Source organism: Dendrobates tinctorius, unplaced genomic scaffold, assembly GCF_039654945.1.
Source record: "Dendrobates tinctorius isolate UK_male_01 unplaced genomic scaffold, ASM3965494v1 ptg000170l, whole genome shotgun sequence".
Lineage (NCBI taxonomy): Eukaryota > Metazoa > Chordata > Amphibia > Anura > Dendrobatidae > Dendrobates > Dendrobates tinctorius.
The window spans coordinates 4,629,301-4,653,130 of NW_027361837.1; positions in this window are offsets into that span (position 1 = coordinate 4,629,301).

The window sequence follows — 23,830 nt, forward strand, 5'->3', positions numbered from 1 at the left end:
AATGTGATTCTTCATTCAAAACGCTGGTTTTTGCTATTGGGCTCTATTGAATAATGAATGTTTTGAATTTTCTCCATTTTCAATAACTTTATTAAAAATTTTACATAAAGTTAACAGTAGTATTTTTACAGCATACTGTTGACAGTAGGGTTCAGGATAATATACAAAATAACAGTAATGTATTACATTGAGTGGATCAGTAGGAGTAACAATACACCTAACAATAACACTTAACAGTAGTGTGGTATATTGTCAAGAACCAAGAGATAATCCTAAAATAAACAAACGTAATGAGTTACCTTGTATTCTGTTTTAAGAGAGTAATGCGCGTTTTTACCAGATAAATTCAGAGAGGAGAGATATCAGCAGTAAAAATAAAAAAAATCACATAGTGGGAGAGACCAAGAGCAGTTCAATTAGGAGAAATTCTGATCAGAGGTAAATCTTATCCAAGAATTCCACCTTTTGCTATATGTACTGAAGTAGTCATTTGCCAAAGCATGGCTTTTTTCGTATGAGCAATGTAATGACATCTTGTCTACAATATCACTAATTTTGGGAGTAGCCTCTTCGTTCCATAAGGATGCTATGGCATTTTTAGTTATTAGAAAAAGGTGGATAACTGTTGGGATATGAGATGTATGAATCACTTCTAAACCTATGGACAGTAATGCCATCTGTGGCGTAAGGGTGATGTTTTGTTTAGTCAGAATATTAATTGTTCTAGAGATTTCTATCCAAATGGGCCTGATTTTAGGACATTCCCAGAATACATGTAATAGTGTACCTGTGAATCCGCAATCTCTCCAACAATCTGGGGATCTACCTGGGAACATCCTGGCCAGCTTCACAGGAGTATAGTACCACCTAGATGTCAGTTTGTAAAAGGATTCATGTAGGGATGCGCAAATGTTGGATGAATATGTCTGTTTAAGAGCCAGCTCCCATTGTTCCAGAGAGAATAGAGTATCAAAATCGCTCTCCCATTTAATCATATATGGAGTCTTTTCTCCAATTTCAGAGCCGTTCAAAAAATCATATATATTTCTTGATCTCCAATGGACCTTAACATTAGGATTACAAAGTAGCAAACTTGTAGATTCTGTAATGTAAGATTTTTTTTTCAAAAATTTTGAGATATTTTTCTTAATCGAGGGAAGGAGTTCCAAATCCCGGCAAGAAAAATTATTTTGAGATATTAAAGATTCGTTGCTTATAAATTTCTTACCATCGAACAAATCTCCTATCACCTTAATACCAAATTTTATCCATTCTTTCGGGATTTTTTTATCCATTAGTAAACCAAGAAATTTGATAGGGATATTTTTTAATTGAACGTATCTCTGGCTTCTGTTTCTCTTAACCTGCGGCTTAGCCAGTTGCTTCCATGCAGAGAGAGTTGCGGAGATTATTGGGGAGTCATAACGTAAAGGAGTAGATGACCCCAAACACTCTAGAATTGCGCTTAAAAGAGTTTTGTTTTTATTAAAATATGTCTCGATTTCTACCCAAGCTGGGACGTTATTTGAATTAACCCAAGAAAAGGATTGTTTTATTAAATTGGCATAGTAATAATTAATTAAATTTGGAAGGGCTAGGCCTCCATTGACTTTGCTTCTGTATAGTATATGGGAAGCCACTCTCGCCCTTTTCTTATTCCAAACGAACTTATTTATAATAGACTGAAGTTTCCTAATAAATTTTAAGGGAACAAGTAAAGGTATTGCTCTAAAGATATATAGTATCTTTGGAAGGGTAAAAAGTTTAAATAGTGTTATCCTTCCCACCCATGAAATTTCGTGAGTCGCAAAATTGTTCAATTCGATCTGAGTCTTTTTTGTAATGTTTTGTATGTTCAACTCAACTGTCTTCCTAAAGTTCCTGGATATACGAATACCCAAATATGAAACATCCTCTTTCTCCCAATCAAACCGGGAAATTTCCTTAATGCGTGAGATGGTTAGGTCATCTAGAAAGAAATCCAAGATTTTAGATTTGTTCTCATTGATTTTGTAAAATGAGATTTTAGAGAAATTCTCGATAGTAGATAATACACCCCTAATAGAGTTCAGTGGATCTGATAGACTCAGTATAATGTCATCAGCGAATAGACCGATTTTAAATTGGTGATCTTCAATTTGGATACCTTGGATCTCATCATTGGTTCTTATTGCTTCTGCTAAGGGTTCCATAATCAGCGCAAATAACAGGGGGGAGAGTGGGCATCCCTGTCTAGTTCCGTTAGTTATCATGATGCGATCTGAAGTGTGGTTATTTGTATAAACATTAGCGGAAGGGTTTGTGTATAAAGCCATTATAGTTTTTATTATATTATCACTGAAGCCAAATTTATTCAGAGTTGCTTTAAGGAAGTCCCAATTAACCCTGTTGAAGGCTTTCTCTGCGTCTAAAGCCAGGAGGAGAGAGGGGATTTTCTTTCTTTTAATAAAATTTACCAAGTTCAATGTTCTCCTAGTGCCATCGGTAGTCTGGCGTCCCTCTATAAACCCGAGTTGATCTTTATGAATAATGTTTGGGAGGATATTTTTTAGTCTATTTGCTATAATTTTTGAGTATAGTTTGACGTCGGTATTTATTAGAGAGATAGGCCTATAATTTTTGACTGACTCCGGGTCTCCCTTAGGTTTGGGTATTAAAATTATATTAGCCTGTAACATTTCCTGAGGAAACTTTCCAGTCCGAGATGCCTTGTCAAAAATGCGGACTAAGTGTGGGGTTATGATATTTGCGAATGCTTGGTAATATTCATTCGAGAATCCATCGGGGCCCGGAGTTTTCTTTTTTTTAGATGATTTAATTACTTCCAGGACTTCAGACGCAGAGAAAGGGGCCTCAAGTTTAGACAGTTGTTGGGGAGTAATCTTAGGTAACCCCAGAGGGGCAAGAAAATCATTTATGCCTTGTTCGTCGGGTTGTTGGGTATGTTCATCTAGTTTAAGATTGTAAATAGACGAATAGTATTTAGCAAATGCTTCAACGATTTTCTTGGGGTGTTCTAATTTATTGCCCTCATGGTTAATTTTATTGATTTTGCATTTGATCCTAATTGATCTGAATTTTTGTGCCATAAGTCTAGTGGGTTTGTTGTATGAAGAATAATAGTTTGATTTCATTAGTTTTGCGAATTTTTCGTATTCACTGAATAACTCCGATCTAAGATCTATTCTTAGTTTAAGAATCTCCGAGTGTATATTTGGTGGAGGAGAGGATGAATTTTGTAATATTGCTTCCAATTTTTGTAACTCTAATTGTAAGGTACGGATTTTTTCTTTGGAAAGTTTTTTTTTGTTGTAGGTCAGATATGTCATAACCCCCCTAATTACTGCCTTGTGCGCGTTCCAAAGGGTGAATGGGCAAATGTTGTTTATATCATTTTCTATGAAATAATTATTTAAGGCTTTTTCAATTTCTTTTTTAAATTTTGGGTTGAACAACAGGGATGAGTCGCATCTCCATTGGGATCTGAACTCTGCCGACCTACCAAGAAAAATTTCTGCAACAATTGGAGAGTGATCAGAAAATGTTTTGGAGAGAATTTCAATTTTCTTAAATTTCGAAATTGAGAACGTATCTGTCAAAAACAAGTCAATCCTAGCGAAAGACTTGTGTGCCTCTGAGAAATGGGTATATTCCCTAGAAGATGTATTTAAACATCTGAATACATCTAGGTATTCATGGTTGCAAAGCCAATTTTTTAATTCAGGAAATGATGAGCGAGTGAGAGAGGTGGAGTCCATTGCTCCATCAGGAACAATGTTGAAATCACCCATCAAAACAATAACACCTTTTTTCACTTCCTGGATTTTTCTATCGAGACCATTGAAGAAACGCATTTGACCATTGCATGGAGCATAAACGTTCACAAGTGTCGTTAGTTGATTGTCTATCAGACAAGTAAGAATCAAATATCTGCCCTCGCTGTCAGAGTATTCGTTAATGATTTCGAATGAAATAGTATCTTTAATTAGTATGAGGACTCCTGCTCGTTTCTTTACATTAAGAGATTTGTATATATATGGGAAATTTTTATTCTCTATCTTGGGGTGTCCATCCCTAGCCAATTTCACCTCTTGGAGGCAAATTATATCTGCTCTGCTGCCCCTGATCTCTCTCCACGCGAGATACCTCTTAGCGGGACTATTCAATCCCCTCACATTGAGTGATAGTATCTTAACCATATACTAAAGAATACAAAAATAAAAAAAAACAGAAATATAAACAGAACAATAAACAGGAAGAGATTACCACAATCTTAGGTAAACTTCCTAAAATGGGGAAAAGCTCGTGAAACTCCGCAGGAAGCCTCCTGCATACAAAATAATGTAAGTAATATAGCCATTAAAATTTGCATTTTTCACCCTGGAGCCTCTTCTCTCTTGTCCAAGGATTTAAGAAAATTTTTCCCCTCTTGTGGAGATAGGATTACTACTACCTTCCCACCATGAATTATCAAAAGCTTAGTAGGGAACCCCCACCTATAAACCACACCCTTTTGTCTCAGAATTGTTGTAACCTCATTAAATCCCTTCCTTGTTTGTATAGTTTCTTTTGAAAGGTCTGCATATGATTTGATGTGATCATAAGGGTGGGGAAGATGTTTATTGGTCCTGAAATAGTTTAAGAATTTTTCTTTGGTGGAGTAAAAATGGAATCTTAAGATAGTGTCTCTAGGGAGCTCAGCCGAGATAGATGCAGGCCTCGGGAGTCTGTGGATTCTATCTATCATTAGTTCTACCTCAGGGACGGATGGCAGAATTTTGATTAAAATCTCTTTAACATATTTTTGTAGATTGTGCTGGTTAATTTTTTCCGAGATTCCTCTCAATTTAATGTTGTTCCTCCTACTGCGGTCTTCTAGGTCGGCTACTTTATTTCGTAAAAAAAGGATCTCTTTTTGGGCATTAGTTTGTTGTTTTTGAATGGAATCTGAGGTTTTCCCTAGAGCTTCTAATTTCTTTTCATTATTATCAATCCTGGTGTTAACTGTGTCAAGATTGGATTGTAGACTGTTTACATGTTTATTCAGAGAGGACTCAAAGCTTTTATTTAATGCTAGAATTAAGTCTTTAATATATTTTTCAGAGACCCCTCTCTCAGAAGCCTGGAAATTTTCCAGACCCTCATGTCCACTGCTACTAGCCTCCTCCTCCTCCTCTACAGAACTATAATCTTTTCTGGGTCTACTTTTTTCTGGACTATGAGATGGAGAGGCTTCGTAGTATTCTTCCTCGTCTGACAACACAGACCTACCCTCCCCTTTAGACTCATCTCTTTTAGATTTTCTACTAACAGAGGTATCCATTGTTGATTGGATGTTATCCAACTCTTGTATCATTAAAGTATGGGAATCACCCTTTTGTCCGATTTCAAATTTAGTAGTATTTTTGGGGGAGGGAGGAGGGCTAATGCATATAGCTTCATCTAGATTAGTCATATCTTGTTTACGTGTGGATTTAGATTTATCTTTCTGCTGTTTCGCTTTGTTGTTTTTCTGACTCATTATTATTATTTTTTTTTTTTTTTTTTTTTTTCTTTTCAATCTACAATGTACAATGCTTTCACTGTGACCGGTTCCCTAAAGAACAACAAAGATTTTCTATTAACTCAACACAAATAAATCATGAAATTGTGTACCTGTAGATAAAGAGATCAGATGTATCACAAAAGCTGTTTAGATCAAATATATAGATGAATAGTCTGCAGACACCACAGTATGTTAAATAAAGATAATAGTAAACAGTTTCCTGTAATTAGATTGACAATCTTAGTTAGCCCTTACAGATGAAGCACAGATAATCACCATAAATGAGGTCTGCTGCACTGTTTATAATAATGCCAGGTGAAGGCCACCTTAGTGGTTCCCAACCGGATCCGCAGCTTATTTTAATGATTCTCCCGTCTCTCCTGGACCTCAATCTCACCCACGTCAGATTCTTTGATGTATTTAGGGGCATACACCGTACACAGCCCCCACCTCTCAGCTGCTGCAGAAACTCTCCCGGTACCTGTCACCAACACTAACAGTCCTGGATGTCCTCCACGCCTCCCAGCCGCTCCTCTCCCTTGATCTCCTTGGCGGTGCTGCTCCTGTGATCCCCCGCCGACTGTTACCGCTCCCCGCTGCCACCGCTGTTCAGTACCTTGTAGTTAGTGCCGCTGCAGCCTCTACCGGGACACCCGATCTCCTCCTCCGCTCCTTTGTTAGGCGTTGCTGGACCTCACTGCCGATGACGGGCTCCGTATATTCTGGCGCACCGCTGCTTTGAATATCAGGCGCGGGAAAGTCTAGGCCGGCGCTCTCCTCCTGTTGCTTTCTTCAGACACCGCCGTGCTCACCGGCGTCGCTATGTAACACTGCCTCAGCCAGATCTGCGATGTCCTCCGCACCTCTCAGCCGCTGCACTTCTTTAATCTCCACGTCCACACCGCTCCCAAGGTTCCCCGCTGACTGTCGCCGCTCCACTCTGTCACCTCGATTCAGCTCCTTGTAATTAGCGCCGCAGCCTCCACCGGGACACCAGTACTCCTCCTCCGCACCGCTGCTAGCTGCCGCTGGACTCCACTGTCTATGTCGGGCTCTTTACATCAGCGTCTTTCACCTCCTCACATCGGGCGCATCGCTGCTTTAAACACCGCGCGCGGGAAGACAAAGGCGGGAAAGCGCGGGGAAATCCCGGCCGGTTCACTCCTGCTGCTTTCTTCAGACGCCGCTGTACTTGCTGGCGTCGCTATGTAACGCTGCCTCAGTCAGACCTCCGGGACCCGCCGCTTGTCACAACGGGCACCTGAGTCTCCTCTGTCGGCCTCTTTCGGTTTCTCTAGCAGCGTCTCACCTCTTCCCCTCTCGGGCCCGCCGCTGCAGAGAGAAGCAGGCGCGGGAAAAACTTGCTGATTCACCGCTCCTCAGGCATTAGAAGGTCATATCTCGGGGAATATTCATCCCAAGAACTCCAGAGAGGTCTCAAAATGATCCTGGAGAATAAGGCTCTCTAGTCCAATAAATCTTTTTGTCCAAATTCTTCTTGTTCGCTTTGTATGTCGCTTAATAAGGAAGGCTTCCTCAGAGCTCAGAGCTCACACAGCCTGCTGCATTGAGCTCCAGACCACGCCCCTTGAATTTTCTCCAAAAGTAAAGTAGTTGCAAACTCATGCTTTTAGAGACTTGTTTGGGCTCATGAGATGAGTAGAAAAACATCAAAAATTTCAGTCCTGCATGATTCTACCAAGACATGTGTGTTCATTGGAACGGCTGGTTTTTGATAGTTTGGGCCCTATTGAATAATGAATGTTTTGAATTTTCTCCAAAAGTAAAGTAGTTGCAAACTCATCCTTTTAGAAACTTGTTTGGGCTGTTGAGAGGAGTAAAAAACCATCAAATATTTCAATCCTGCATGATTCTACCAAGAAATGTGATTCTTCATTCAAAACGCTGGTTTTTGCTATTGGGCTCTATTGAATAATGAATGTTTTGAATTTTCTCCAAAAGTAAAGTAGTTGCAAACACATCCTTTTAGAAACTTGTTTGGGCTGTTGAGAGGAGTAAAAAACCATCAAAAATTTCAATCCTGCATGATTCTACCAAGAAATGTGATTCTTCATTCAAAACGCTGGTTTTTGCTATTGGGCTCTATTGAATAATGATATGTTTTGAATTTTCTCCAAAAGTAAAGTAGTTGCAAACTCATGCTTTTAGAGACTTGTTTGGGCTCATGAGATGAGAAGAAAAACATCAGAAATTTCAGTCCTGCATGATTCTACCAAGACATGTGTGTTCATTGAAACGGCTGGTTTTTGATAGTTTGGGCCCTATTGAATAATGAATGTTTTGAATTTTCTCCAAAAGTAAAGTAGTTGCAAACTCATCCTTTTAGAAACTTGTTTGGGCTGTTGAGAGGAGTAAAAAACCATCAAAAATTTCAATCCTGCATGATTCTACCAAGAAATGTGATTCTTCATTCAAAACGCTGGTTTTTGCTATTGGGCTCTATTGAATAATGAATGTTTTGAATTTTCTCCAAAAGTAAAGTAGTTGCAAACTCATGCTTTTAGAGACTTGTTTGGGCTCATGAGTGGAGTAGAAAAACATCAAAAATTTCAGTCCTGCATGATTCTACCAAGAAATGTGTGTTCATTGAAACCGCTGGTTTTTGATAGTTTGGGCCCTATTGAATAATGAATGTTTTGAATTTTCTCCAAAAGTAAAGTAGTTGCAAACTCATCCTTTTAGAAACTTGTTTGGGCTGTTGAGAGGAGTAAAAAACCATCAAAAATTTCAATCCTGCATGATTCTACCAAGAAATGTGATTCTTCATTCAAAACGCTGGTTTTTGCTATTGGGCTCTATTGAATAATGAATGTTTTGAATTTTCTCCAAAAGTAAAGTAGTTGCAAACTCATGCTTTTAGAGACTTGTTTGGGCTCATGAGATGAGTAGAAAAACATCAAAAATTTCAGTCCTGCATGATTCTACCAAGACATGTGTGTTCATTGAAACGGCTGGTTTTTGATAGTTTGGGCCCTATTGAATAATGAATGTTTTGAATTTTCTCCAAAAGTAAAGTAGTTGCAAACTCATCCTTTTAGAAACTTGTTTGGGCTGTTGAGAGGAGTAAAAAACCATCAAATATTTCAATCCTGCATGATTCTACCAAGAAATGTGATTCTTCATTCAAAACGCTGGTTTTTGCTATTGGGCTCTATTGAATAATGAATGTTTTGAATTTTCTCCAAAAGTAAAGTAGTTGCAAACTCATGCTTTTAGAGACTTGTTTGGGCTCATGAGATGAGTAGAAAAACATCAAAAATTTCAGTCCTGCATGATTCTACCAAGACATGTGTGTTCATTGGAACGGCTGGTTTTTGATAGTTTGGGCCCTATTGAATAATGAATGTTTTGAATTTTCTCCAAAAGTAAAGTAGTTGCAAACTCATCCTTTTAGAAACTTGTTTGGGCTGTTGAGAGGAGTAAAAAACCATCAAATATTTCAATCCTGCATGATTCTACCAAGAAATGTGATTCTTCATTCAAAACGCTGGTTTTTGCTATTGGGCTCTATTGAATAATGAATGTTTTGAATTTTCTCCAAAAGTAAAGTAGTTGCAAACACATCCTTTTAGAAACTTGTTTGGGCTGTTGAGAGGAGTAAAAAACCATCAAAAATTTCAATCCTGCATGATTCTACCAAGAAATGTGATTCTTCATTCAAAACGCTGGTTTTTGCTATTGGGCTCTAATGAATAATGATATGTTTTGAATTTTCTCCAAAAGTAAAGTAGTTGCAAACTCATGCTTTTAGAGACTTGTTTGGGCTCATGAGATGAGTAGAAAAACATCAGAAATTTCAGTCCTGCATGATTCTACCAAGACATGTGTGTTCATTGAAACGGCTGGTTTTTGATAGTTTGGGCCCTATTGAATAATGAATGTTTTGAATTTTCTCCAAAAGTAAAGTAGTTGCAAACTCATCCTTTTAGAAACTTGTTTGGGCTGTTGAGAGGAGTAAAAAACCATCAAAAATTTCAATCCTGCATGATTCTACCAAGAAATGTGATTCTTCATTCAAAACGCTGGTTTTTGCTATTGGGCTCTATTGAATAATGAATGTTTTGAATTTTCTCCAAAAGTAAAGTAGTTGCAAACTCATGCTTTTAGAGACTTGTTTGGGCTCATGAGAGGAGTAGAAAAACATCAAAAATTTCAGTCCTGCATGATTCTACCAAGAAATGTGTGTTCATTGAAACCGCTGGTTTTTGATAGTTTGGGCCCTATTGAATAATGAATGTTTTGAATTTTCTCCAAAAGTAAAGTAGTTGCAAACTCATCCTTTTAGAAACTTGTTTGGGCTGTTGAGAGAAGTAAAAAACCATCAAAAATTTCAATCCTGCATGATTCTACCAAGAAATGTGATTCTTCATTCAAAACGCTGGTTTTTGCTATTGGGCTCTATTGAATAATGAATGCTTTGAATTTTCTCCAAAAGTAAAGTAGTTGCAAACTCATGCTTTTAGAGACTTGTTTGGGCTCATGAGAGGAGTAGAAAAACATCAAAAATTTCAGTCCTGAATGATTCTACCAAGAAATGTGTGTTCATTGAAACCGCTGGTTTTTGATAGTTTGGGCCCTATTGAATAATGAATGTTTTGAATTTTCTCCAAAAGTAAAGTAGTTGCAAACTCATCCTTTTAGAAACTTGTTTGGGCTGTTGAGAGGAGTAAAAAAACCATCAAAAATTTCAATCCTGCATGATTCTACCAAGAAATGTGATTCTTCATTCAAAACGCTGGTTTTTGCTATTGGGCTCTATTGAATAATGAATGTTTTGAATTTTCTTCAAAAGTAAAGTAGTTGCAAACTCATGCTTTTAGAGACTTGTTTGGGCTCATGAGAGGAGTAGAAAAACATCAAAAATTTCAGTCCTGCATGATTCTACCAAGACATGTGTGTTCATTGAAACGGCTGGTTTTTGATAGTTTGGGCCCTATTGAATAATGAATGTTTTGAATTTTCTCCAAAAGTAAAGTAGTTGCAAACTCATCCTTTTAGAAACTTGTTTGGGCTGTTGAGAGGAGTAAAAAACCATCAAATATTTCAATCCTGCATGATTCTACCAAGAAATGTGATTCTTCATTCAAAACGCTGGTTTTTGCTATTGGACTCTATTGAATAATGAATGTTTTGAATTTTCTCCAAAAGTAAAGTAGTTGCAAACTCATGCTTTTAGAGACTTGTTTGGGCTCATGAGATGAGTAGAAAAACATCAGAAATTTCAGTCCTGCATGATTCTACCAAGACATGTGTGTTCATTGAAACGGCTGGTTTTTGATAGTTTGGGCCCTATTGAATAATGAATGTTTTGAATTTTCTCCAAAAGTAAAGTAGTTGCAAACTCATCCTTTTAGAAACTTGTTTGGGCTGTTGAGAGGAGTAAAAAACCATCAAAAATTTCAATCCTGCATGATTCTACCAAGAAATGTGATTCTTCATTCAAAACGCTGGTTTTTGCTATTGGGCTCTATTGAATAATGAATGTTTTGAATTTTCTCCAAAAGTAAAGTAGTTGCAAACTCATGCATTTAGAGACTTGTTTGGGCTCATGAGAGGAGTAGAAAAACATCAAAAATTTCAGTCCTGCATGATTCTAACAAGAAATGTGTGTTCATTGAAACCGCTGGTTTTTGATAGTTTGGGCCCTATTGAATAATGAATGTTTTGAATTTTCTCCAAAAGTAAAGTAGTTGCAAACTCATGCTTTTAGAGACTTGTTTGGGCTCATGAGAGGAGTAGAAAAACATCAAAAATTTCAGTCCTGCATGATTCTACCAAGAAATGTGTGTTCATTGAAACCGCTGGTTTTTGATAGTTTGGGCCCTATTGAATAATGAATGTTTTGAATTTTCTCCAAAAGTAAAGTAGTTGCAAACTCATCCTTTTAGAAACTTGTTTGGGCTGTTGAGAGGAGTAAAAAACCATCAAAAATTTCAATCCTGCATGATTCTACCAAGAAATGTGATTCTTCATTCAAAACGCTGGTTTTTGCTATTGGGCTCTAATGAATAATGAATGTTTTGAATTTTCTCCAAAAGTAAAGTAGTTGCAAACTCATGCTTTTAGAGACTTGTTTGGGCTCATGAGAGGAGTAGAAAAACATCAAAAATTTCAGTCCTGCATGATTCTACCAAGAAATGTGTGTTCATTGAAACCGCTGGTTTTTGATAGTTTGGGCCCTATTGAATAATGAATGTTTTGAATTTTCTCCAAAAGTAAAGTAGTTGCAAACTCATCCTTTTAGAAACTTGTTTGGGCTGTTGAGAGGAGTAAAAAACCATCAAAAAATTCAATCCTGCATGATTTTACCAAGAAATGTGATTCTTCATTCAAAACCTGATTTTTGCTATTGGGCTCTATTGAATAGTGAATGTTTTGAATTTTCTCCAAAAGTAAAGTAGTTGCAAACTCATGCTTTTAGAGACTTGTTTGGGCTCATGAGAGGAGTAGAAAAACATCAAAAATTTCAGTCCTGCATGATTCTACCAAGAAATGTGTTCATTCAAACCGCTGGTTTTTGATAGTTTGGGCCCTATTGAATAATGAATGTTTTGAATTTTCTCCAAAAGTAAAGTAGTTGCAAACTCATCCTTTTAGAAACTTGTTTGGGCTGTTGAGAGGAGTAAAAAACCATCAAAAATTTCAATCCTGCATGATTCTACCAAGAAATGTGATTCTTCATTCAAAACGCTGGTTTTTGCTATTGGGCTCTATTGAATAATGAATGTTTTGAATTTTCTCCAAAAGTAAAGTAGTTGCAAACTCATGCTTTTAGAGACTTGTTTGGGCTCATGAGAGGAGTAGAAAAACATCAAAAATTTCAGTCCTGCATGATTCTACCAAGAAATGTGTGTTCATTGAAACCGCTGGTTTTTGATAGTTTGGGCCCTATTGAATAATGAATGTTTTGAATTTTCTCCAAAAGTAAAGTAGTTGCAAACTCATCCTTTTAGAAACTTGTTTGGGCTGTTGAGAGGAGTAAAAAACCATCAAAAATTTCAATCCTGCATGATTCTACCAAGAAATGTGATTCTTCATTCAAAACGCTGGTTTTTGCTATTGGGCTCTATTGAATAATGAATGTTTTGAATTTTCTCCAAAAGTAAAGTAGTTGCAAACTCATGCTTTTAGAGACTTGTTTGGGCTCATGAGATGAGTAGAAAAACATCAAAAATTTCAGTCCTGCATGATTCTACCAAGACATGTGTGTTCATTGAAACCGCTGGTTTTTGATAGTTTGGGCCCTATTGAATAATGAATGTTTTGAATTTTCTCCAAAAGTAAAGTAGTTGCAAACTCATCCTTTTAGAAACTTGTTTGGGCTGTTGAGAGGAGTAAAAAACCATCAAAAATTTCAATCCTGCATGATTCTACCAAGAAATGTGATTCTTCATTCAAAACGCTGGTTTTTGCTAATGGGCTCTATTGAATAATGAATGTTTTGAATTTTCTCCAAAATTAAAGTAGTTGCAAACTCATGCTTTTAGAGACTTGTTTGGGCTCATGAGAGGAGTAGAAAAACATCAAAAATTTCAGTCCTGCATGATTCTACCAAGAAATGTGTGTTCATTCAAACCGCTGGTTTTTGATAGTTTGGGCCCTATTGAATAATGAATGTTTTGAATTTTCTCCAAAAGTAAAGTAGTTGCAAACTCATGCTTTTAGAGACTTGTTTGGGCTCATGAGAGGAGTAGAAAAACATCAAAAATTTCAGTCCTGCATGATTCTACCAAGAAATGTGTGTTCATTGAAACCGCTGGTTTTTGATAGTTTGGGCCCTATTGAATAATGAATGTTTTGAATTTTCTCCAAAAGTAAAGTAGTTGCAAACTCATCCTTTTAGAAACTTGTTTGGGCTGTTGAGAGGAGTAAAAAACCATCAAAAATTTCAATCCTGCATGATTCTACCAAGAAATGTGATTCTTCATTCAAAACGCTGGTTTTTGCTATTGGGCTCTATTGAATAATGAATGTTTTGAATTTTCTCCAAAAGTAAAGTAGTTGCAAACTCATGCTTTTAGAGACTTGTTTGGGCTCATGAGAGGAGTAGAAAAACATCAAAAATTTCAGTCCTGCATGATTCTACCAAGAAATGTGTGTTCATTGAAACTGCTGGTTTTTGATCGTTTGGGCCCTATTGAATAATGAATGTTTTGAATTTTCTCCAAAAGTAAAGTAGTTGCAAACTCATCCTTTTAGAAACTTGTTTGGGCTGTTGAGAGGAGTAAAAAACCATCAAAAATTTCAATCCTGCATGATTCTGCCAAGAAATGTGATTCTTCATTCAAAACGCTGGTTTTTGCTATTGGGCTCTATTGAATAATGAATGTTTTGAATTTTCTCCAAAAGTAAAGTAGTTGCAAACTCATGCTTTTAGAGACTTGTTTGGGCTCATGAGAGGAGTAGAAAAACATCAAAAATTTCAGTCCTGCATGATTCTACCAAGAAATGTGTTCATTCAAACCGCTGGTTTTTGATAGTTTGGGCCCTATTGAATAATGAATGTTTTGAATTTTCTCCAAAAGTAAAGTAGTTGCAAACTCATCCTTTTAGAAACTTGTTTGGGCTGTTGAGAGGAGTAAAAAACCATCAAAAATTTCAATCCTGCATGATTCTACCAAGAAATGTGATTCTTCATTCAAAACGCTGGTTTTTGCTATTGGGCTCTATTGAATAATGAATGTTTTGAATTTTCTCCAAAAGTAAAGTAGTTGCAAACTCATGCTTTTAGAGTCTTGTTTGGGCTCATGAGAGGAGTAGAAAAACATCAAAAATTTCAGTCCTGCATGATTCTACCAAGAAATGTGTGTTCATTGAAACCGCTGGTTTTTGATAGTTTGGGCCCTATTGAATAATGAATGTTTTGAATTTTCTCCAAAAGTAAAGTAGTTGCAAACTCATGCTTTTAGAGACTTGTTTGGGCTCATGAGAGGAGTAGAAAAACATCAAAAATTTCAGTCCTGCATGATTCTACCAAGAAATGTGTGTTCATTGAAACCGCTGGTTTTTGATCGTTTGGGCCCTATTGAATAATGAATGTTTTGAATTTTCTCCAAAAGTAAAGTAGTTGCAAACTCATCCTTTTAGAAACTTGTTTGGGCTGTTGAGAGGAGTAAAAAACCATCAAAAATTTCAATCCTGCATGATTCTACCAAGAAATGTGATTCTTCATTCAAAACGCTGGTTTTTGCTATTGGGCTCTATTGAATAATGAATGTTTTGAATTTTCTCCAAAAGTAAAGTAGTTGCAAACTCATGCTTTTAGAGACTTGTTTGGGCTCATGAGAGGAGTAGAAAAACATCAAAAATTTCAGTCCTGCATGATTCTACCAAGAAATGTGTTCATTCAAACCGCTGGTTTTTGATAGTTTGGGCCCTATTGAATAATGAATGTTTTGAATTTTCTCCAAAAGTAAAGTAGTTGCAAACTCATCCTTTTAGAAACTTGTTTGGGCTGTTGAGAGGAGTAAAAAACCATCAAAAATTTCAATCCTGCATGATTCTACCAAGAAATGTGATTCTTCATTCAAAACGCTGGTTTTTGCTATTGGGCTCTATTGAATAATGAATGTTTTGAATTTTCTCCAAAAGTAAAGTAGTTGCAAACTCATGCTTTTAGAGTCTTGTTTGGGCTCATGAGAGGAGTAGAAAAACATCAAAAATTTCAGTCCTGCATGATTCTACCAAGAAATGTGTGTTCATTGAAACCGCTGGTTTTTGATAGTTTGGGCCCTATTGAATAATGAATGTTTTGAATTTTCTCCAAAAGTAAAGTAGTTGCAAACTCATGCTTTTAGAGACTTGTTTGGGCTCATGAGAGGAGTAGAAAAACATCAAAAATTTCAGTCCTGCATGATTCTACCAAGAAATGTGTGTTCATTGAAACCGCTGGTTTTTGATCGTTTGGGCCCTATTGAATAATGAATGTTTTGAATTTTCTCCAAAAGTAAAGTAGTTGCAAACTCATCCTTTTAGAAACTTGTTTGGGCTGTTGAGAGGAGTAAAAAACCATCAAAAATTTCAATCCTGCATGATTCTACCAAGAAATGTGATTCTTCATTCAAAACGCTGGTTTTTGCTATTGGGCTCTATTGAATAATGAATGTTTTGAATTTTCTCCAAAAGTAAAGTAGTTGCAAACTCATGCTTTTAGAGACTTGTTTGGGCTCATGAGAGGAGTAGAAAAACATCAAAAATTTCAGTCCTGCATGATTCTACCAAGAAATGTGTTCATTCAAACCGCTGGTTTTTGATAGTTTGGGCCCTATTGAATAATGAATGTTTTGAATTTTCTCCAAAAGTAAAGTAGTTGCAAACTCATCCTTTTAGAAACTTGTTTGGGCTGTTGAGAGGAGTAAAAAACCATCAAAAATTTCAATCCTGCATGATTCTACCAAGAAATGTGATTCTTCATTCAAAACGCTGGTTTTTGCTATTGGGCTCTATTGAATAATGAATGTTTTGAATTTTCTCCAAAAGTAAAGTAGTTGCAAACTCATGCTTTTAGAGACTTGTTTGGGCTCATGAGAGGAGTAGAAAAACATCAAAAATTTCAGTCCTGCATGATTCTACCAAGAAATGTGTGTTCATTGAAACCGCTGGTTTTTGATAGTTTGGGCCCTATTGAATAATGAATGTTTTGAATTTTCTCCAAAAGTAAAGTAGTTGCAAACTCATGCTTTTAGAGACTTGTTTGGGCTCATGAGAGGAGTAGAAAAACATCAAAAATTTCAGTCCTGCATGATTCTACCAAGAAATGTGTGTTCATTGAAACCGCTGGTTTTTGATCGTTTGGGCCCTATTGAATAATGAATGTTTTGAATTTTCTCCAAAAGTAAAGTAGTTGCAAACTCATCCTTTTAGAAACTTGTTTGGGCTGTTGAGAGGAGTAAAAAACCATCAAAAATTTCAATCCTGCATGATTCTACCAAGAAATGTGATTCTTCATTCAAAACGCTGGTTTTTGCTATTGGGCTCTATTGAATAATGAATGTTTTGAATTTTCTCCAAAAGTAAAGTAGTTGCAAACTCATGCTTTTAGAGACTTGTTTGGGCTCATGAGAGGAGTAGAAAAACATCAAAAATTTCAGTCCTGCATGATTCTACCAAGAAATGTGTTCATTCAAACCGCTGGTTTTTGATAGTTTGGGCCCTATTGAATAATGAATGTTTTGAATTTTCTCCAAAAGTAAAGTAGTTGCAAACTCATCCTTTTAGAAACTTGTTTGGGCTGTTGAGAGGAGTAAAAAACCATCAAAAATTTCAATCCTGCATGATTCTACCAAGAAATGTGATTCTTCATTCAAAACGCTGGTTTTTGCTATTGGGCTCTATTGAATAATGAATGTTTTGAATTTTCTCCAAAAGTAAAGTAGTTGCAAACTCATGCTTTTAGAGACTTGTTTGGGCTCAAGAGAGGAGTAGAAAAACATCAAAAATTTCAGTCCTGCATGATTCTACCAAGAAATGTGTGTTCATTGAAACCGCTGGTTTTTGATAGTTTGGGCCCTATTGAATAATGAATGTTTTGAATTTTCTCCAAAAGTAAAGTAGTTGCAAACTCATCCTTTTAGAAACTTGTTTGCGCTGTTGAGAGGAGTAAAAAACCATCAAAAATTTCAATCCTGCATGATTCTACCAAGAAATGTGATTCTTCATTCAAAACGCTGGTTTTTGCTATTGGGCTCTATTGAATAATGAATGTTTTGAATTTTCTCCAAAAGTAAAGTAGTTGCAAACTCATGCTTTTAGAGACTTGTTTGGGCTCATGAGATGAGTAGAAAAACATCAAAAATTTCAGTCCTGCATGATTCTACCAAGACATGTGTGTTCATTGAAACCGCTGGTTTTTGATAGTTTGGGCCCTATTGAATAATGAATGTTTTGAATTTTCTCCAAAAGTAAAGTAGTTGCAAACTCATCCTTTTAGAAACTTGTTTGGGCTGTTGAGAGGAGTAAAAAACCATCAAAAATTTCAATCCTGCATGATTCTACCAAGAAATGTGATTCTTCATTCAAAACGCTGGTTTTTGCTATTGGGCTCTATTGAATAATGAATGTTTTGAATTTTCTCCAAAATTAAAGTAGTTGCAAACTCATGCTTTTAGAGACTTGTTTGGGCTCATGAGAGGAGTAGAAAAACATCAAAAATTTCAGTCCTGCATGATTCTACCAAGAAATGTGTGTTCATTGAAACCGCTGGTTTTTGATAGTTTGGGCCCTATTGAATAATGAATGTTTTGAATTTTCTCCAAAAGTAAAGTAGTTGCAAACTCATCCTTTTAGAAACTTGTTTGGGCTGTTGAGAGGAGTAAAAAACCATCAAAAATTTCAATCCTGCATGATTCTACCAAGAAATGTGATTCTTCATTCAAAACGCTGGTTTTTGCTATTGGGCTCTAATGAATAATGAATGTTTTGAATTTTCTCCAAAAGTAAAGTAGTTGCAAACTCATGCTTTTAGAGACTTGTTTGGGCTCATGAGATGAGTAGAAAAACATCAAAAATTTCAGTCCTGCATGATTCTACCAAGACATGTGTGTTCATTGAAACGGCTGGTTTTTGATAGTTTGGGCCCTATTGAATAATGAATGTTTTGAATTTTCTCCAAAAGTAAAGTAGTTGCAAACTCATCCTTTTAGAAACTTGTTTGGGCTGTTGAGAGGAGTAAAAAACCATCAAAAAATTCAATCCTGCATGATTCTACCAAGAAATGTGATTCTTCATTCAAAACGCTGGTTTTTGCTATTGGTCTCTATTGAATAATGAATGTTTTGAATTTTCTCCAAAAGTAAAGTAGTTGCAAACTCATGCTTTTAGAGACTTGTTTGGGCTCATGAGAGGAGTAGAAAAACATCAAAAATTTCAGTCCTGCATGATTCTACCAAGAAATGTGTGTTCATTGAAACCGCTGGTTTTTGATCGTTTGGGCCCTATTGAATAATGAATGTTTTGAATTTTCTCCAAAAGTAAAGTAGTTGCAAACTCATCCTTTTAGAAACTTGTTTGGGCTGTTGAGAGGAGTAAAAAACCATCAAAAATTTCAATCCTGCATGATTCTACCAAGAAATGTGATTCTTCATTCAAAACGCTGGTTTTTGCTATTGGGCTCTATTGAATAATGAATGTTTTGAATTTTCTCCAAAAGTAAAGTAGTTGCAAACTCATGCTTTTAGAGACTTGTTTGGGCTCATGAGAGGAGTAGAAAAACATCAAAAATTTCAGTCCTGCATGATTCTACCAAGAAATGTGTGTTCATTCAAACCGCTGGTTTTTGATAGTTTGGGCCCTATTGAATAATGAATGTTTTGAATTTTCTCCAAAAGTAAAGTAGTTGCAAACTCATGCTTTTAGAGACTTGTTTGGGCTCATGAGAGGAGTAGAAAAACATCAAAAATTTCAGTCCTGCATGATTCTACCAAGAAATGTGTGTTCATTGAAACCGCTGGTTTTTGATAGTTTGGGCCCTATTGAATAATGAATGTTTTGAATTTTCTCCAAAAGTAAAGTAGTTGCAAACTCATCCTTTTAGAGACTTGTTTGGGCTCATGAGAGGAGTAGAAAAACATCAAAAATTTCAGTCCTGCACGATTCTACCAAGACATGTGTGTTCATTGAAACGGCTGGTTTTTGATAGTTTGGGCCCTATTGAATAATGAATGTTTTGAATTTTCTCCAAAAGTAAAGTAGTTGCAAACTCATCCTTTTAGAAACTTGTTTGGGCTGTTGAGAGGAGTAAAAAACCATCAAAAAATTCAATCCTGCATGATTCTACCAAGAAATGTGATTCTTCATTCAAAACGCTGGTTTTTGCTATTGGTCTCTATTGAATAATGAATGTTTTGAATTTTCTCCAAAAGTAAAGTAGTTGCAAACTCATGCTTTTAGAGACTTGTTTGGGCTCATGAGAGGAGTAGAAAAACATCAAAAATTTCAGTCCTGCATGATTCTACCAAGAAATGTGTGTTCATTGAAACCGCTGGTTTTTGATCGTTTGGGCCCTATTGAATAATGAATGTTTTGAATTTTCTCCAAAAGTAAAGTAGTTGCAAACTCATCCTTTTAGAAACTTGTTTGGGCTGTTGAGAGGAGTAAAAAACCATGAAAAATTTCAATCCTGCATGATTTTACCAAGAAATGTGATTCTTCATTGAAAACCTGATTTTTGCTATTGGGCTCTATTGAATAGTGAATGTTTTGAATTTTCTCCAAAAGTAAAGTAGTTGCAAACTCATGCTTTTAGAGACTTGTTTGGGCTCATGAGAGGAGTAGAAAAACATCAAAAATTTCAGTCCTGCATGATTCTACCAAGAAATGTGTTCATTCAAACCGCTGGTTTTTGATAGTTTGGGCCCTATTGAATAATGAATGTTTTGAATTTTCTCCAAAAGTAAAGTAGTTGCAAACTCATCCTTTTAGAAACTTGTTTGGGCTGTTGAGAGGAGTAAAAAAACATCAAAAATTTCAATCCTGCATGATTCTACCAAGAAATGTGATTCTTCATTCAAAACGCTGGTTTTTGCTATTGGGCTCTATTGAATAATGAATGTTTTGAATTTTCTCCAAAAGTAAAGTAGTTGCAAACTCATGCTTTTAGAGACTTGTTTGGGCTCATGAGAGGAGTAGAAAAACATCAAAAATTTCAGTCCTGCATGATTCTACCAAGAAATGTGTGTTCATTGAAACCGCTGGTTTTTGATAGTTTGGGCCCTATTGAATAATGAATGTTTTGAATTTTCTCCAAAAGTAAAGTAGTTGCAAACTCATCCTTTTAGAAACTTGTTTGGGCTGTTGAGAGGAGTAAAAAACCATCAAAAATTTCAATCCTGCATGATTCTACCAAGAAATGTGATTCTTCATTCAAAACGCTGGTTTTTGCTATTGGGCTCTATTGAATAATGAATGTTTTGAATTTTCTCCAAAAGTAAAGTAGTTGCAAACTCATGCTTTTAGAGACTTGTTTGGGCTCATGAGAGGAGTAGAAAAACATCAAAAATTTCAGTCCTGCATGATTCTACCAAGAAATGTGTGTTCATTCAAACCGCTGGTTTTTGATAGTTTGGGCCCTATTGAATAATGAATGTTTTGAATTTTCTCCAAAAGTAAAGTAGTTGCAAACTCATGCTTTTAGAGACTTGTTTGGGCTCATGAGAGGAGTAGAAAAACATCAAAAATTTCAGTCCTGCATGATTCTACCAAGAAATGTGTGTTCATTGAAACCGCTGGTTTTTGATAGTTTGGGCCCTATTGAATAATGAATGTTTTGAATTTTCTCCAAAAGTAAAGTAGTTGCAAACTCATCCTTTTAGAAACTTGTTTGGGCTGTTGAGAGGAGTAAAAAACCATCAAAAATTTCAATCCTGCATGATTCTACCAAGAAATGTGATTCTTCATTCAAAACGCTGGTTTTTGCTATTGGGCTCTAATGAATAATGAATGTTTTGAATTTTCTCCAAAAGTAAAGTAGTTGCAAACTCATGCTTTTAGAGACTTGTTTGGGCTCATGAGAGGAGTAGAAAAACATCAAAAATTTCAGTCCTGCATGATTCTACCAAGAAATGTGTTCATTCAAACCGCTGGTTTTTGATAGTTTGGGCCCTATTGAATAATGAATGTTTTGAATTTTCTCCAAAAGTAAAGTAGTTGCAAACTCATCCTTTTAGAAACTTGTTTGGGCTGTTGAGAGGAGTAAAAAACCATCAAAAATTTCAATCCTGCATGATTCTACCAAGAAATGTGATTCTTCATTCAAAACGCTGGTTTTTGCTATTGGGCTCTATTGAATAATGAATGTTTTGAATTTTCTCCAAAAGTAAAGTAGTTGCAAACTCATGCTTTTAGAGACTTGTTTGGGCTCATGAGAGGAGTAGAAAAACATCAAAAATTTCAGTCCTGCATGATTCTACCAAGAAATGTGTGTTCATTGAAACCGCTGGTTTTTGATAGTTTGGGCCCTATTGAATAATGAATGTTTTGAATTTTCTCCAAAAGTAAAGTAGTTGCAAACTCATCCTTTTAGAAACTTGTTTGGGCTGTTGAGAGGAGTAAAAAACCATCAAAAATTTCAATCCTGCATGATTCTACCAAGAAATGTGATTCTTCATTCAAAACGCTGGTTTTTGCTATTGGGCTCTATTGAATAATGAATGTTTTGAATTTTCTCCAAAAGTAAAGTAGTTGCAAACTCATGCTTTTAGAGACTTGTTTGGGCTCATGAGATGAGTAGAAAAACATCAAAAATTTCAGTCCTGCATGATTCTACCAAGACATGTGTGTTCATTGAAACGGCTGGTTTTTGATAGTTTGGGCCCTATTGAATAATGAATGTTTTGAATTTTCTCCAAAAGTAAAGTAGTTGCAAACTCATCCTTTTAGAAACTTGTTTGGGCTGTTGAGAGGAGTAAAAAACCATCAAAAATTTCAATCCTGCATGATTCTACCAAGAAATGTGATTCTTCATTCAAAACGCTGGTTTTTGCTATTGGGCTCTATTGAATAATGAATGTTTTGAATTTTCTCCAAAATTAAAGTAGTTGCAAACTCATGCTTTTAGAGACTTGTTTGGGCTCATGAGAGGAGTAGAAAAACATCAAAAATTTCAGTCCTGCATGATTCTACCAAGAAATGTGTGTTCATTCAAACCGCTGGTTTTTGATAGTTTGGGCCCTATTGAATAATGAATGTTTTGAATTTTCTCCAAAAGTAAAGAAGTTGCAAACTCATGCTTTTAAAGACTTGTTTGGGCTCATGAGAGGAGTAGAAAAACATCAAAAATTTCAGTCCTGCATGATTCTACCAAGAAATGTGTGTTCATTCAAACCGCTGGTTTTTGATAGTTTGGGCCCTATTGAATAATGAATGTTTTGAATTTTCTCCAAAAGTAAAGTAGTTGCAAACTCATGCTTTTAGAGACTTGTTTGGGCTCATGAGAGGAGTAGAAAAACATCAAAAATTTCAGTCCTGCATGATTCTACCAAGAAATGTGTGTTCATTGAAACCGCTGGTTTTTGATAGTTTGGGCCCTATTGAATAATGAATGTTTTGAATTTTCTCCAAAAGTAAAGTAGTTGCAAACTCATCCTTTTAGAAACTTGTTTGGGCTGTTGAGAGGAGTAAAAAACCATCAAAAATTTCAATCCTGCATGATTCTACCAAGAAATGTGATTCTTCATTCAAAACGCTGGTTTTTGCTATTGGGCTCTAATGAATAATGAATGTTTTGAATTTTCTCCAAAAGTAAAGTAGTTGCAAACTCATGCTTTTAGAGACTTGTTTGGGCTCATGAGAGGAGTAGAAAAACATCAAAAATTTCAGTCCTGCATGATTCTACCAAGAAATGTGTGTTCATTGAAACCGCTGGTTTTTGATAGTTTGGGCCCTATTGAATAATGAATGTTTTGAATTTTCTCCAAAAGTATAGTTGCAAACTCATCCTTTTAGAAACTTGTTTGGGCTGTTGAGAGGAGTAAAAAACCATCAAAAAATTCAATCCTGCATGATTTTACCAAGAAATGTGATTCTTCATTCAAAACCTGATTTTTGCTATTGGGCTCTATTGAATAGTGAATGTTTTGAATTTTCTCCAAAAGTAAAGTAGTTGCAAACTCATGCTTTTAGAGACTTGTTTGGGCTCATGAGAGGAGTAGAAAAACATCAAAAATTTCAGTCCTGCATGATTCTACCAAGAAATGTGTTCATTCAAACCGCTGGTTTTTGATAGTTTGGGCCCTATTGAATAATGAATGTTTTGAATTTTCTCCAAAAGTAAAGTAGTTGCAAACTCATCCTTTTAGAAACTTGTTTGGGCTGTTGAGAGGAGTAAAAAACCATCAAAAATTTCAATCCTGCATGATTCTACCAAGAAATGTGATTCTTCATTCAAAACGCTGGTTTTTGCTATTGGGCTCTATTGAATAATGAATGTTTTGAATTTTCTCCAAAAGTAAAGTAGTTGCAAACTCATGCTTTTAGAAACTTGTTTGGGCTCATGAGAGGAGTAGAAAAACATCAAAAATGTCAGTCCTGCATGATTCTACCAAGAAATGTGTGTTCATTGAAACCGCTGGTTTTTGATAGTTTGGGCCCTATTGAATAATGAATGTTTTGAATTTTCTCCAAAAGTAAAGTAGTTGCAAACTCATCCCTTTAGAAACTTGTTTGGGCTGTTGAGAGGAGTAAAAAACCATCAAAAATTTCAATCCTGCATGATTCTACCAAGAAATGTGATTCTTCATTCAAAACGCTGGTTTTTGCTATTGGGCTCTA